General features: G+C 43.1%; 1 protein-coding gene across 4 annotated transcripts in view; it reads left to right on the plus strand.

Moving 5' to 3' along the window:
- Positions 1-12,575: 12,575 nt before the first annotated feature.
- The window catches only part of trim37 (tripartite motif containing 37), an 88,367-nt gene continuing 85,863 nt past the window's right edge, over positions 12,576-15,079 (plus strand). For 3 of the 4 annotated variants that reach the window (XR_013577501.1, XM_078548198.1, XM_078548200.1), the window contains exon 1: positions 12,576-12,708. The gene's annotated coding sequence lies outside the window, so the exon portion shown is untranslated. The remainder of the gene's footprint in view (positions 12,709-15,079) is intronic. The other variant, XM_078548199.1, reaches the window with a different exon arrangement.

The raw sequence follows: 15,079 nt of genomic DNA on the forward strand, positions 1-15,079 counted from the left end.
TGGGCCCTCCACTGTGGAATTCCCTCCCTAAACCTCTTCGCTTCTCTACGTAGCTTCCTTCCTACAAGATGCTCCTTAAAACCTACCTCAGATTAAGCTTTTGCCCATCTGTCCTAATATCTCCTTAAGTGGTTTAGTGTCAAATTGTGTTTGATAGCATTCCTGTGAAGTACTTTGATGTTATTTACTATTGTAAAGGCGCTACATAGATACAAGTTGTTGGGTGTTTTTGTGAGTCTTGAAGAGATATGTCTGCAGTGTAACTAGAACACTTTTCCCTACCTTTTATAGTCAGCGTAGCAGTGTAAAAACCCAAGTTTTATGCAAAATTAGAAATGTGGCTGCTGCATATCTATCGTGGATTATAGTTTCTGAGCAATGAAGATAACTTGAGTTAGAACAGCACCTGCACTGATTCTCTAATCGAATGATAAGTACACAGGAAAGAAAGAATTTTATAGAGCACTTTATCACATTTGTCAGGAAATGCTGATGTAAGCAAATGTAGCAGCCATTGTTGAACACAGAATGATCGATGTAAACAGCTGTGAAATGAATGATTGATTAAATGGTTTTTTGGTTCTATTTTTGAGGAAAGTTTAGAGAGGAAAGTTTGTGGCAAACCGTCCCTAGTTAGGCCCACGAGATCTTGATTGTCCACCTGAACAGTTTAAACTAAGCCTCAGTTTAATATCTTATCCAGAAACTGGCATGTTACAGTAACGAGGCTGTGCTTCAGTACTGTACTGTCAGCTCTGACTCCGTCGGTTCCACTGCCTTCTAAGTCAGATGGTTCTGGGTTAATCTCCTATTCCACAGACCTGAGCACAAGGCTGACACTCCAGTGCATTCCTGAGGGAATGCTGCATTGTCAGGGGTGCTGCCATTCAGACGAGATGTTAACCCGGGGCCCTGTCTGTCCCTCTCAGTTGGATGTAAAAGATCCCAAGCCACTATTCAAAGAAGAGCAGGGGAGATATCCCTGTGGTTCTGAGCCAACATGTATCCCTCAACCAACATCAGTAAAACAGATTCTCAGGTTATTATCATGTTGCTGTTTGTGGAAACTTGCTTCATATTCCCTACATTACAACAGTGACTACATTTCAAAAAGTGCTTCATTGGCTGTAAAGCGCTTTGGGATGTCCTGAGGTCATGAAAGGTGATATATATTTTTCTTTCATTCTGAACTAGAGCCTAAAGCTAGATTACATGCTTCTGTCCTGGATGAATCTACTTCACATTCTAAGGTAAGAGTCCTACCAACTGAGCCATGCTGAGACTCAGATAAATCCAAGGGTTTTTTAAAAACTGGATCCTCATTTGAGTTACTTGGAATGAAATCCCAGGTTTTTTTTTTGACCAGAGGTTGACTTTTTTTTATCTTTAAAATGCTTTCTTGTAACATAAACAGTAATGCATTTCTCCCAAACAGCAGGAAGGCAGTTTCTGGATTGAATTGAAATGTGAAACCTATGTGTGGTGTGATTGTCTTGCTGAAGAACCTACAATTACCCTTTTAACCAAGATATGGTGTACCAGAGGTTATATGCTGGTATAGTACATGCTCCTGTTCATTTGAGAAATGTAGCAAATACCACATTGTCAAGAATCTGCGGATGCTGGAGATCTGAAATAAGAACAGAAAATGTTGGAAATACTCAGCAGGTCTGGCAGCATCTGTGGAGAGAGAAACAGAAGTTCTGATGAAAAATCTTCAACCTGAAACCTTAACTCTGTTTAAGTTAACCATTACACATAAGTAAAAACACACAGCAAGAAATTAGCAGTTCAATAGTGGATTTACTACATAAACTGTTTCAGAACAATACAGTGCTGAACTTTAAACGTCAACTCCAATAGCTTTCCAATTGAGTCTCTGATGAGAGATGTTTTGTGGACATTTCACACCTTAGAGGCTGTCTGAGTGTGGAAACAGGCAGACTAAATGGGAAACTTAAGATAGCCTGAAACCCACTACACATGCAATTTTCCTGTATTACAAAAGGCATACAATTCAATTCTTCTGGGCCCACAAGAGGGCAGATTTCCTCTGAAGATCAATGTTTTTTTCCTCAAAAGTCAAGAAATTGTAATATAAATTATTCCTGCCTCTTAAGTAGATTGTGTGAACACCAGCCTATTGGTTGTTGTTGAATATAGGGTTGCCAACTGCAATTAAATGTATTCCTGGAGGTTTCATCACATGACCTTCCCCACGCTCCATTAGTTTGCCAACACATCCATCCTTGTGACGTACTGCCTTCCTACACCAATTGGAAAGCAAAAAGACTTATTACCCAGTTGGATGATGCTTGATTGTCAGCCAAACAGCCTTGATTTCCCCGCCCCCCCTCCCTCACTTTTCAATATTTTTATATCTGGTAAACAGGAATGTTTAAAGAAAATGACAGAAAAAATTTTTAGCCCCAATGATTTTTCTCAGGGGTTATGCCTAGCGGTGTCCTGGAAATTGATCTTCAATTCCTGGAGACTCCAGGCCAATCCTGAAGGATTAGCAATTCTAGTTGAATAGCTCGCTTGTGACACCAGGCTGCAACAGCAAACGTTTTAAATGTCTGACATGAGTTTGCAAGTTCACATGATGGACTGACCAATAAACTTGATCAGAATAATTTCTGATCAGGCAATAACACCAAGCCCATTGGCTCATTCCTATAAAATCAACGACTATCTCTAGTTCTGGGTATTCTTTTTCTTCCCGTGACACCAAGAAAAAAGCCACAGCCACCTGTTGGATCTATTTGAAAGTCATTTATAGATACTGCAAAAATATTTGAGGCTTACAAAGCTTTTTCTGTCACACATGATGTATGATAGAAAGAACTTGCATTTATAAAGTACCTTTCATGAATTCAGAACATTCCACCGTATTTCACAACCAATGAAGTACTTCATGAAGCGTGGTCACTGTATCTACTAAATTGCTGCAGCTAATTCGCACACAGCAAGGTCCCAAAAACAGCAAGAGACAAAATGACCAGATAAATTGGTTTTAGTGATGTTGGTTGAAGGATAAACGTTCATTTTAAGTTCGCGGGCAGAGGGGGCCTTGGTTTAACAACCCAAGCAACAGTGCAGCACTCCCTCAGTACTGCACCAGAATGTCAGCCTAGGTTATGCACTCAACTTTCTAGAGAGGGGCTTAGAACTCACTTCTAACTGAGTGGCAGGTAACACCAAGCTGAGGCTGTAATATAGGACAAAGGTTAACGTAAATAAATGATGCAAGTATTTATCTACTTTATCTCCACATTATAAACACGGATCGTAAGGCAAAAGGTGTAGTCACAAATATCTCATCCTCCATAAAAGGTTGTGGATATTTTAAGAAATGGCTGCTTGAGCCAAACAAGGCTTTTTTTTTTCAGTTTTTAACATATTTTCTATCGTCAACAGTTTTCTTTTAAAGGTGCTGACTCATGCTGTGTAACACAGGCACCTGCAGATTTCTGGTACCTCATCCGAGTGGCCATCCTTTGTGTGTAATAATTGTCAAGGACAATTGCAAGGCCTGTTTCCATAGCAGAGAACAGCTAACGCTGCATAGACCTTGAATCGACCTACCTGGTCTCTATGATTCAGAAGTACACTGCATCAATCCAGTGGGGGAGAGCTTACCACCAAATACTTCTGTCGCCTGGATTTACAAACATATTTTGTACTTTCTATGAGGCAGATGCACAATACTTTGCCTACATTAGAAGAAATTATAATTCAAAATTGCTGTGAAGCACCTTAAGATGTCCCAACGTACTGAAAGACACAAAATAAAAATACCTGGAAAAACTCAGCAGGTCTGGCAGCATCTGCGGAGAGGAACGCAGTTAACGTTTCGAGTCCGTATGACTCTTCAACAGTACTGAAAGACACTGTAGAAATGCAAAATTCGTTCTTTAATAAATTACTTAATTTCCACATTAGTTGCTTTTGGCAATTGAACACTAACTTTGTGGTAGCTGAAATTCTTGAGGAATCAAAGACTTAATAGTGGGAACATATGCAGTGAATTAAAAGTGTCTGGGAACATCCAGGTAATGTAAAAGTACCTGGGAAAATATAGTAAGATAACACTGTCTGACAACATAAATGTAAGACAAGTAATTGAAGAGCAGAATATGGTGGTTGCTGAAAATCTGAAAAAATAACAAAATACTGTAAATACCCAGCAGGTCTGGCAACATCGGTGGAGAGAGAAACAAAGTTAACCTTTCAGGGCTGTGACCTTTCATCAGAACTGAGAAAGGTTTCATCCCTAACTTTTCCCAGTTCTGATGAAAGGTCACAGCCCTGAAATGTTTACTCTGTTTCTCTCTCCATTGATACTTCCTAACCTGCTGAGTATTTCAATCATTTTTTGCTATATTAGGTAAGGTAAGTATTTGGGGATATTGAGGTCAGTTCCTCCTCACACCACACTCCTCCATATAAAGAATTTGGCTGCTGTGGTTGAGATTACATAACTCAGTAGAACCTGAGACTTCCTGTTTTGCGTGGTATGGTTCCATAATGGGGAACATAGGAAATAGGAGCAGTAGGCCATTCGGCCCCTTGAGCCTGCTCCGGCTGTGCGAATGAGCATTATGACCTAGTGCCATTGTCCTGCCTTTTCCCCGTACTTTTGCACATTGTTTCTATTCAAATAAACATCTAATGTCCTCCTGAATGCCTCGATTGAACCTGCCTCCACCACACTTCCAGGCAGTGCATTCCAGAATCAAACCGCTCGTTGTGTGAAGAAGTTCTACTTTTGAAAATCACTTTAAATCTGTGCCCTCTTGTTCTTGATTCTTTTACGAGCAGGAGCAGTTTCTCTCTATCTGCTCTATCCAGTCCCCTCTTGATCTTGAACACCTCTGTCAAATCTCCTCTTAGCCTTCTCCTCTCCAAGGAGAACAGTCCCAATCTCTCCAATCTATCTTCATAACTGAAGTTTCTCATCCCTGAAACCATTCTTGTAAACTTCTTCTGCACTCTCTCCAATGTGTTCACATCCTTCCTATAGTGTGGCACCCAAAACTGTACACAATACTTCAGCTGAGGTCTAACTAGTGTCTTACATAAACTCAGCATAATCTCCCTGCTCTTGTACTATATCCCTATTAATAAAGCCCAGGATACTGTATGCTTTATTAACTGATCTCTCCACCTGTCCTGCCACCTTCAATGATCTATGCACATATGTACCCAGGTCCCTCTGCTCCTGCACCCCCTTAAGAATTGTACCCCTTATTTTGTATTATCTCTCTATGTTCTTCCTACCAAAATGCATCACCTCATACTTCTCCACACTGAACTTCATCTGCCACCTATCTACCCACCCCACCAACTTGTCTATGTCCTTTTGAAGTTCTATATTGTCCTCCTCACAGTTTACAATGCTTCCAAGTTTCGTATCATCCGCAAACTTTGAAATTGTCCCCTGCACATCAAGATCTAGATCATTAATATATATCAGGAAAAGCAAGGGTCCCAATACTGACCCCTGGGGAACTCCAGTACAAACATTCCTCCAGCTCGAAAAATATCCATTGACCTCTGTTTCCTATTTTTCAGCCAATTTTGTATCCACGTTGCTACTGTCCCTTTTATTGCATGAGCAATAACTTTTCTCACAAGTCTGTTGTGTGGCACTGTATTGGATGCCTTTTGAAAGTCCATGTACACCACATCAACGGCATTACCCTCATCAACCCTCTCTATTACCTCTTCAAAAAACTCCAAGTTAGTTAAACACGATTTCCCCTTTAGGAAGAGCCAGCATAGATTTCTAATCAACCCACATTTTTCCATGTGACTATTAATTCTATCACAAATAATTGTTTCAAGAAACTCCTCTCACTGAAGTTAAACTGACTGGTCTGTAATTGCTAGGCTTATCGTAACAACCTTTTTTGAACAAAGGCGTAATGTTTGCAGTTCTCCAGTCCTCTGGCACCTCCCCTGAGTCTAAGGAAGACTGAAAGATTATGGCCAGTGTCCCTGCAATTTCCTCTCTTACTTCCTTCAATATCCTTGGATGCACCTCATCCAGTCCCGGTGTCTTGTCAACCCTAAGTACCAACAGTTTATTCAACACTTCCTCCTTACCAATTTTGAACCCTTCTAGTGACAGAGTTTCCTCCTCTGTCACAATGGCCTTGGTAGCATCTGCTTCCTTGGTACAGACAGATGCAAAGTATTCATTTAATGCCTCAGCCATGCCCCCTGCCTCAGTGTGTAACTCCCTTTTTTGGTCCCTAATTGGCCCCACTCCTCCTTCTACCACCCTCTTACTATTTGAGTACCAATAAAAGACTTTGGGATTCCCCCTTTATGTTGGCTGCCAGTCTTTTCTTATAGCCCCTTCTTGCTTCTCTAATTTGCTTTTTCACCTCCCCTCTGAACCTTCAGTATTCCGCTTGGTTCTCAATTGTATTTTCTACCTGTCACCTGTCATAAGCACACTTTTTTTTTTCTTTATCTTAATTTCTTTCTCCTTTTTCATCCAGGAAGCTCTGGATTTGTTTGCCCTACCTTTCCCTTTCGATGGAATATACCCTGATTGTGCCCAAACCAATTATTTTTTGAAGGTAGCTCATTGTTCAGCTACAGTTTTTCCTGCCAACCTTTGGTTCTCGTCTATCCAGCCCAGCTCTGTTCTTGCCCTATTGAAGTCGGCTCTCCCCCAGTTAATTATTCTTACTCTGGATTGCATATTGTCCTTTTTTTTACTGTCATCCTAATACTTATGATACAATGATCACTGTGTCTTAAATGTTCCCCTACTGACACTTGATCTACCTGGCCCAACTCATTTCCAAGAACCAGGTCCAGCTGTGCATCCTTTGTTGGACTGGATGCATACTGCTGTAAAAAATTCTTCTGAACACAATCTAGGAACTCTTGCCCCACTACACCCTTTACACTACCACTGTCCCAGTCTATATTCGGGTAATTAAAGTCCCCCATTATAACTACTGTATAATGTCTGCATTCTCTTTCTAATTTCCCTGCAGATTTGTTCTTCTACATCCTTCCCACTAGGTGGTGGTCTATAAACTACACCGAGCAATGTAATTACACCCTTTTTGTTCCTTAGCTCTAGCCAAATTGATTCTGTCCTTGAACCCTCTGGGATATCCTCTTTCTCCAGCACTGCAATGCTCTCCTTAACCAATACCGTCACCCCTCCTCCTTTCCTATCTTTTCTGAACACCTTGTACTCAGAAATATTTAACACCCAATCCTGTCCTTCCTTGAGTCAGGTCTCTGTTATCGGCACAACATCATATTTCCACATGGCAATCTGCACCTGTAACTCCCCAATCTTATTTACTATACTCTGTGCATTCACATAAATGCACAGTAACCCTGATTTGGACTTGATGACTTTCTCCCTTACTCCAACTCCACCTATGGACTTACTATTCTCCAGACTAGTGCTATCTGTCTCTCCCAGTATTTTGTGTACCCTGGTATTCCTCTTTAATATTCTCTCCTGGTTCTCACCACTCCTGCCGAGTTAGTTTAAAGCCCTCCCTACAGCCCTACCAAAATACCCTGCAAGGAACTCAGTCCTGGCTCTGTTCAGATGCAAACCGTGCAGTTTGTACAGGTGCCATCTTCCCCAGAGCCAGTCTCAGTGTCCCAGAAATCTGAAGCCCTCCCTCCTGTACCATCTTTCCAGCCACGCATTCATATGCCTTATCCTTCTATTTCTGTGCTCACTTGCACGTGATTACTAATTTGAGCTCCTAATTTTCTACCTAGCTCCCTAAATTCTGATCGCAGGACCACATTCCCATTCCTACCTATGTCATTCAGCAATGTGGACCGCAACATCTGGCTGATCATCTTACCCCAGAAGAATGTGAATGTCCTGCAGCTGCTCGGTGACATTCTTGACCCTGGCACCAGGGAGACAACATACTATCCTGGAGTCACGTCTACGGCTGCAGAAACGCCTGTCTGTTCCCCTAACAAATGAATTCCCTACCAATGTTGCTGTTCCTTTCTTCTTCCTCCCCTTATGTACAGCCAAGCAGCTCATGCTGCCACAAATTTGGCTCTGACTGCAATCCGCTGCACTTCAGCGCCCTCACCAGCTTCCAAAATGGAAAACCGACTCGTGAACGGGAGCCCAGGGGACTTCTACACTACCTGCCTAGTTCTCTTGGACTACCTGGCAGTCGGTCACCCGTTCCCTTTCTGCCTCCAGGCTCCTAAGCTGTGTTGTGACCACCTCTCTGAACGTGCTATCCACATAGCTCTCACCCTCGTGACTCCAGCCACCGCTCAAGCTTTGAAACCCGGAGCTCAAGGTCCTGCAGTTGGCAGCACTTCCTGTGCATGTGGTCATCTAGGACACCGAAAGCCTCAATGACTTCCCACATATTACAGAACACACATTCCACTCGACCGAGCTACCCTGCCATGTCTTAACTTTATTTTACTTTGGTTTATTCATATTAAATTATTATACTGGCTCTGACTTTCCCTCATTCCTGGTGTTTCTCACTTAAATCCAGGTATAGCTACTTCTTTAAAAATAATGCGCTTTTTTAATTTACAGCAGTTTCTTACCAACCAATGAACTTACAATTTTCCTGTGATGTCGCTATTTGTTTTTTCTCAGTCTCCTTTCGAACTCAGCGCAGGCCGTTTCCGAGCAGCTGACTGGTGTGCCTCTCTGGCTCCCAGGTGTGTAGGCCTCAAGCCTCCGTTCCAATTTATGCTCCCTCGTTCTGGGTTGCTTCCTCACAGGTCTGCCGCCTCTCCAACACCCAGATCATGGCTAATCTTCTACCTCAACACCATTTTCCCAAACTATCTACTGATATCTTTAATATCTAGAGATCTATCAATCCCTGTCTTGAATATATAATCAATGACTGAGACTCCACAGCCCCCTGGGGTAGAGAATTCCAAAGATTCAACACCCTCTGAGTCAAGAAATTACTCCTCATTTTAGTCCTAAATGGCCTGCCTCTTATTCTGAAACTATGTCCCCCGGTTCTAGAACTCCCCACCAGGGAAAGCATCCTTCCTGCATCTACCCTGTTCAGCCCTGTAATAATTTTGTATGATTCAATGAGATCACTTCTCATTCTTCTAAACTCTAGAGAATATAGGCCCAGTCTCCTCAATCTCTCCTCATAGGACAATCCTGCCACCTCAGGAATCAGCTGGTGAGTCCTTGTTGCAGCCCCTCTATGGCAAGTATATCCTTCCTTAGGTAAGAAGGCCAAAACTATACACAGTACTCCAGGTGTGGTCTTGCCAAGGCTCTATACAATTGCAAGACTACTTTACTCCTGTACTGAAATCCCATTGCAATAAAGGCTAACATAGCATTTGCAGGGAAGGTACAGAGATAGATTTGCTATTGGACGAAAAAAAAATTACCCTCTTTGTGACCTGACTGAAATGTACACCCTCTTTCTAACTGAAGACTTTGTGGAACTTGGCTCCTGTAATTAGGGGGAATATGGTGGCATAGTGGTAATGTCACTGGACTAGTAATCCACGGGTATTAAAAACAAAAAAAATGTTGGAAAAACTCAGCAGGTCTGGCAGCATCTGTGGAGAGAGAAACAGAGTTAATGTTTTGAGTCCGTATGATTTCCTCAGAGCTGTGAAGATGTCATATGAACTCAAAATGTTAACTCTGTTTCTCTCTCCACAGATACTGCCAGAACTGCTGAGCTTTTCCAGCATTTTTTGTTTTATTTCAGATTTCTGGCTTCTGCAGTATTTTGCTTTCATCATAGTAATCCACAGGCCCAGGCTAATGCTCTGAGGACATGGTTCAAATCCCGCCACAGCATAAGAACTAGGAGCAGGAGTAGGCAATTCAGCCCCTCGAGCCTGCCCGCCATTCAATACGATCATGGCTGATCTCATTTTGGCCTCAACTCCGATTTCCCGCCCCCACCCCATAACCTTTCAGCCCATTACTAATTAAAAATCTGTCTATCTCCTCCTTAAATTTATTCAGCGTACCTGGTCCACTGCACTCTGAGGTAGTGAATTCCACAGATTCATGACCCTTTGAGAAAAGTAATCCCTCCTCATCTCTGATTTAAATCTACCACCCCTTGGCCTAAGGCTATGGCCTCTCATTCTAGAATGCCCCACAAGGGGAAACATCCGCTCCACGTCTACTTTGTCTATCCCCTTTAGCTTCTTATATACCTCAACTAGATCTCCTCTCATCCTTCTAAACTCTAGTGAGTATAGGCCTAAACTGCTCAATCTCTCCTCATAAGACAAGCCTCGCATTTCTGGAATCAATCTAGTGAACCTCCTCTGAACCACTCCAATGCAACTACATCCTTTCTCAAGTAAGTGGACCAAAACTGTGCACAGTACTCCAGGTGCGGTCTCACCAATGCCTTATACAGTTGCAACAACACTTCCCTATTTTTATACTCTATTCCTTTAGCAATAAATGCCAAAATTCCATTTGCCTTCCTTATTACCTGCTGTACCTGCATACTAGCTTTCAGCGATTCATGCACGAGGACACCCAGATCCCTCTGCACTGAAGCATTCTGAAGTTTCTCTCCATTTAAAGAATAAGTCGCCTTTTTATTCTTCCGACCAAAATGGATAACCTCACACTTATCCACGTTAAACTCCATCTGCCAAATTTTGGCCCATTCACCTAACCTTCCATATCCATTTGTAAATTTCTTATTTTTTCATTGCAACTTACTTTCCCACCTATTTTGGTGTCATCTGCAAATTTAGCTATAGTACCTTCTATCCCTGAATCCAAGTCATTAATATAGATTCTAAATAGTTGGGGCCCAAGGACCGAACCCTGTGGCACCCCACTAGTTACAGCTTGCCATCCAGAAAAAGACCCATTTATCCTGACTCTCTGCTTTCTGTTGGTTAGCCAATCCTCTATCCAAGCTATTATATTACCCCTAACTCCGTGTGATCTTATCTTGCGTATTAATCTTTTGTGCGTCACCTTATCAAAGGCCTTCTGGAAGTCCAGGTATACTACATCTACAGGATCCCCATTATCCACCTTGCTTGTCACATCTTCAAAGAGCTCTAGCAAATTAGTCAAACACGATTTACTCTTCATAAAACCATGCTGACTTTGATGGATTGCATTTTGTCTTTCCAAATGCCCCATTACTACTTCCTTAATAATGGATTCCAACAACTTCCTAACGACAGACGTTAAACTAACTGGTCTATAGTTTCCTACTTTCTGCCTCCCCCCCTTTTTGAATAAGGGCATTATATTAGCATTTGTCCAATCCACTGGAACCTTTCCAGAATCCAGGGAATCTTGGAATATTATAGCCAATGCATCCACTATCTCCGCCGCCACTTCCTTTAAGACCCTGGGATGTAGGCCATCAGATCCTGGGGACTTGTCACCCTTTAATCCCAATAGTTTGCTCAGTACTTTTTCTCTAGTGATGGTGATTGTTCAGCAGCTGGTGGAATTTTGATTCACAGAATCTTTACAGTGCAGGAGGAGGCCTTTTGGCCCATCGAGTCTGTACTGGCTCTGTCAAAGAGCATTCTACCTAATCCAACTCCTCTGCCTTAATAAATCCAGAATATAGAGTCATGGTACCACTCAGTCATGGTAATGATAAACATACTTTGGTTAGAAACCCACCTGGTTGACTAGGGAAGAAAATTTGCCATTCTTACCTGGTCTAGCCTATCTGTGCTTCAAGACCCACAGCAATGTGGTTTACCCTTAACTGCCCTCTGAAATGACCACTCAGTTCATGGGCAGCTAGGGATGGGCAACAAATGCTGGCCTTACCAGTTGACACTCACATCCCATTAAAGAATTTTTAAAAAGCAGTGGATTGATTCACAGATGACATTGCCGCTTCTGCCACCTTGGCTACAGGCTCGGTTGTCAAGGCTCAGTTGTCTCCCTTTCACCTGGAGACGCAAGGTGGGGGGGGGGGAACGGTTGCTATGGGGCTGGCCAGCTGCAAATTATCGCGATAACTCCTCTCGGCGCCAGAGGGGCCAGGTGGAGAAGCGAGAAGGGGTGGGGCGGGGCGGGGGCGAAAGTGGGAATCGGCGGCGCGTGCGCCCCGCGTCGCCATTGGACAATAGGAAGTGCAGAACTTGTATATGATTGGCCTCCGCTCCCTCTACCCACCAACCCCACCCCAACGTGGGCGTTGCCGGGAGGGCGGGGCCACGCCGCCCGGCGCGTGGGGGAGGGGCGAGAAGGCCGCCGGCTGCTTTCTGATTGGCTGTCTCCCCGGGTGACAAACGGTCGCCTTGCCGATTTGAAGCCCGGGGAATCATCTTCACCGAGAAATCCTGGGCGATCGGTGAATGAATAATCAATCTCCCCGGGGCCAGAGACGGGTAAAGAAAATAATGTGAGGGAGGGAGAGAGAGAGTAAATAAACAAACAATTTAAAAGTGTGAAGGGAAGGAGGAGGGGGGAGGGAGGGAAGCGGCACTGCGGATCCGCCCCCCAGAGGCACTGCCTGCCGGTTAGCGGCCTCACTCTGCAGCTGCTGTAGGCCGCAGGTTCCCTCCCCCCTCGCTGCCCCCGCACTGCACTGACCCGACCCCGGGGAAAGTTGCCCTTCAAGACAGGAGGGCCACCGACAACAATCATAAGCCGCCGTGACCCTTGCTCAGGTGCAGCAGCAGCATCATCATCATTGGGCTTTACCCTGGATGGGACGCCAGCCTGTGGTGTGAGTTCCAGATGAGCCTTTCATTTACTTGTGTGTTTTTGATACGTTTATATCATTTATTTTGGTACGTGCGCGTTTTTAAATGGTCTCATCAGGCGCAGGTCTGCGAAGTCCCACTTTTTTTAAAAAAAAAATAGCTTGGATCGTTTTTAATGTGGAGCCGGATGGTGTGCGTTTGGTTTTGGATGTATAACTGGGATGCTGCCTTCCTGGGTGAGGAAGGGCTGTGGGTTGGGTTGTAAAGCAGAAGAAATGTTCTTCAAGCTGCAGGTTGTGTTTTTTTTTGCTTCCCCAGGTAAGCAAGACTTGTCTGCACCAGGGTTTGCATTTAATTCAGGGATTGAATGATTCTGCTGCTGGTGGACCCAGAGTGGTGTGATGTGCCGTGTTTAGTCTGCAGGTACATGAGTAAGCATGGAATCGTACAACATGTTTGTGCCACTCTCTGAAGTTAGTCCCAGTCCGATGATGTCCCCCCCCCCCCCGAGCCCTGCGATTTTCTCCTTTTTTTCCCCCCCTCCAAGTATATAATCAATTCCCTTTTCAAAATTGCAATTGAATCTGGTTACCCCACCAAATAATGCATTCCAGATTAGCATAATATGCTGTGTAAATGTTTCTTTCCTCTTTTCCCCTCTGCCAGTTTTGCCAGTTATCTTAACCATGTGTCCCCCTCCTTAGTAACCATGTGCTGGTAGAGTAAATAAGGTGAAACTGTGAAAACTTCTCATAATTTTGGAAACTTCCATCAAGTCTCCTCTTGGCTTTCTCCTCTAATGAGCTTTTCTAGTCTTTTCACGTAATTGAAGTCTGTTATTGCTGGGACTATAATAAATCTCCCCTGCATCCTCCCAAGGGCTTGACGTCCTACCTCCTGTGGTGATGCAATACTTCATCTGAGGCCTAACTAGTGATTTACAAAGCTTTAGCATAACTTTCTTTGATTTTATATGCTGTGCCTCTTTTTGTAAAGCCAAGGACCATGTATACATTTGAATGGCTGTAGCCATTTGGTTTGCATCTTCAAAGGACTGTGTGTGTGAACCCACAGATTGCTGTTCTTGAACCCCTTTTTAAAATTGTATAATTTTGTTAATATTGCCTCCCCTCATTCACCCTTGCAAAATGCATCACTTCACATTACTCTACATTAAATTATGTCTGCCATTTATCTGCCCATTTCACCAGAGTCTACATCCTCCTGATGTCTGTAATTTTCCCCTCATTATCTACTACATTTCCAAGTTTTTTTCATCTGCAAAACTTTAAAATTTTGCCCCCAAAACCCAAGTCCATGCCATTTATATTTATCAAAAAGAACTGTGGAGTTAATGTTAACCCCTGAGGGATACCACTGTATACTTCCCTTCAATCTGAAAAACAACTGTTTGCCAGTACTCTGTCTTTTAATCAACTTTGTATTATTGCTCCTACTGCCCCTTTAATTCCATTGGCTTCTATTTTGCTAACCAGTCCATAATGTGGCATTAGTCCCCTGCCTACAGTTTTGCAATATTGCAGACATTACCAGGGTTTGAGAGTGACCTTAAGTATTTTTAAATGGTACCAGATAGCTTAGTTAGTAAAGGCATTGAGCCAAACAGACTAGGAATGTGTCATGTTTGATCCTCAGTCTATGCTGAGTTAGTTTAGCTCAGCTGAACATTGATATTGGTCTTGCTGGTTTTGGATTAATTGGGCTTGGGGGGGGGGGGGGGTGCGGGGGGGGGAGGGGGGAGATCCAGTGTTGCTCATATCCAGTGACTCTTGGGAGAAGTGATCAATATCTGACTTGACTGAAATGGCACTTGAAATTGAATAACATGTGGGCACTCACTGAAACTTCATTCTCAAATGTGAAGTATTTGGGAGAAACTACCTATTGAGCTGTAACCCAGAATAAGCTGTCAAGAGAGAGAAGGCTAACAAATAAACAGGAAACTTATTTCTCTACATTGTCTTTAGTCCATCAGTATGAATGTTCCTGCATATCAACAACTTTGTTTCAGGTTGGCAGCTTGTGAAATCTATGTGCAAGCAATCGCAACTACAGCTAATGTAGTATAATATTTATCCTTTAACTAGGTATAGTACCCAAGTTGTCACATTGCTGCACCCTATAAGCAGACTGGCTTCCTATCCCTGTCATTTTTATTTATTTATTTCTGAGCTTTTCTCTTCAATGTTCTGCCTCTGCTGTTAGGATTTCACCTATCAAAAGATGCAGCTGAGATCGGAACTCAGCAGAGGGTGAAAGCAGAGTAATATTCCACCGTTCTGTAGATCACAAGAACCCAAGAAATAGGAGCAGGAGTGGACCATCGAGCCTCTCCGCCATTCAATACGATCATGGCTAATCTTGCACT

The sequence above is a fragment of the Cetorhinus maximus genome, chromosome 9 (assembly GCF_964194155.1).
Source record: "Cetorhinus maximus chromosome 9, sCetMax3.hap1.1, whole genome shotgun sequence".
Taxonomy (NCBI): domain Eukaryota; kingdom Metazoa; phylum Chordata; class Chondrichthyes; order Lamniformes; family Cetorhinidae; genus Cetorhinus; species Cetorhinus maximus.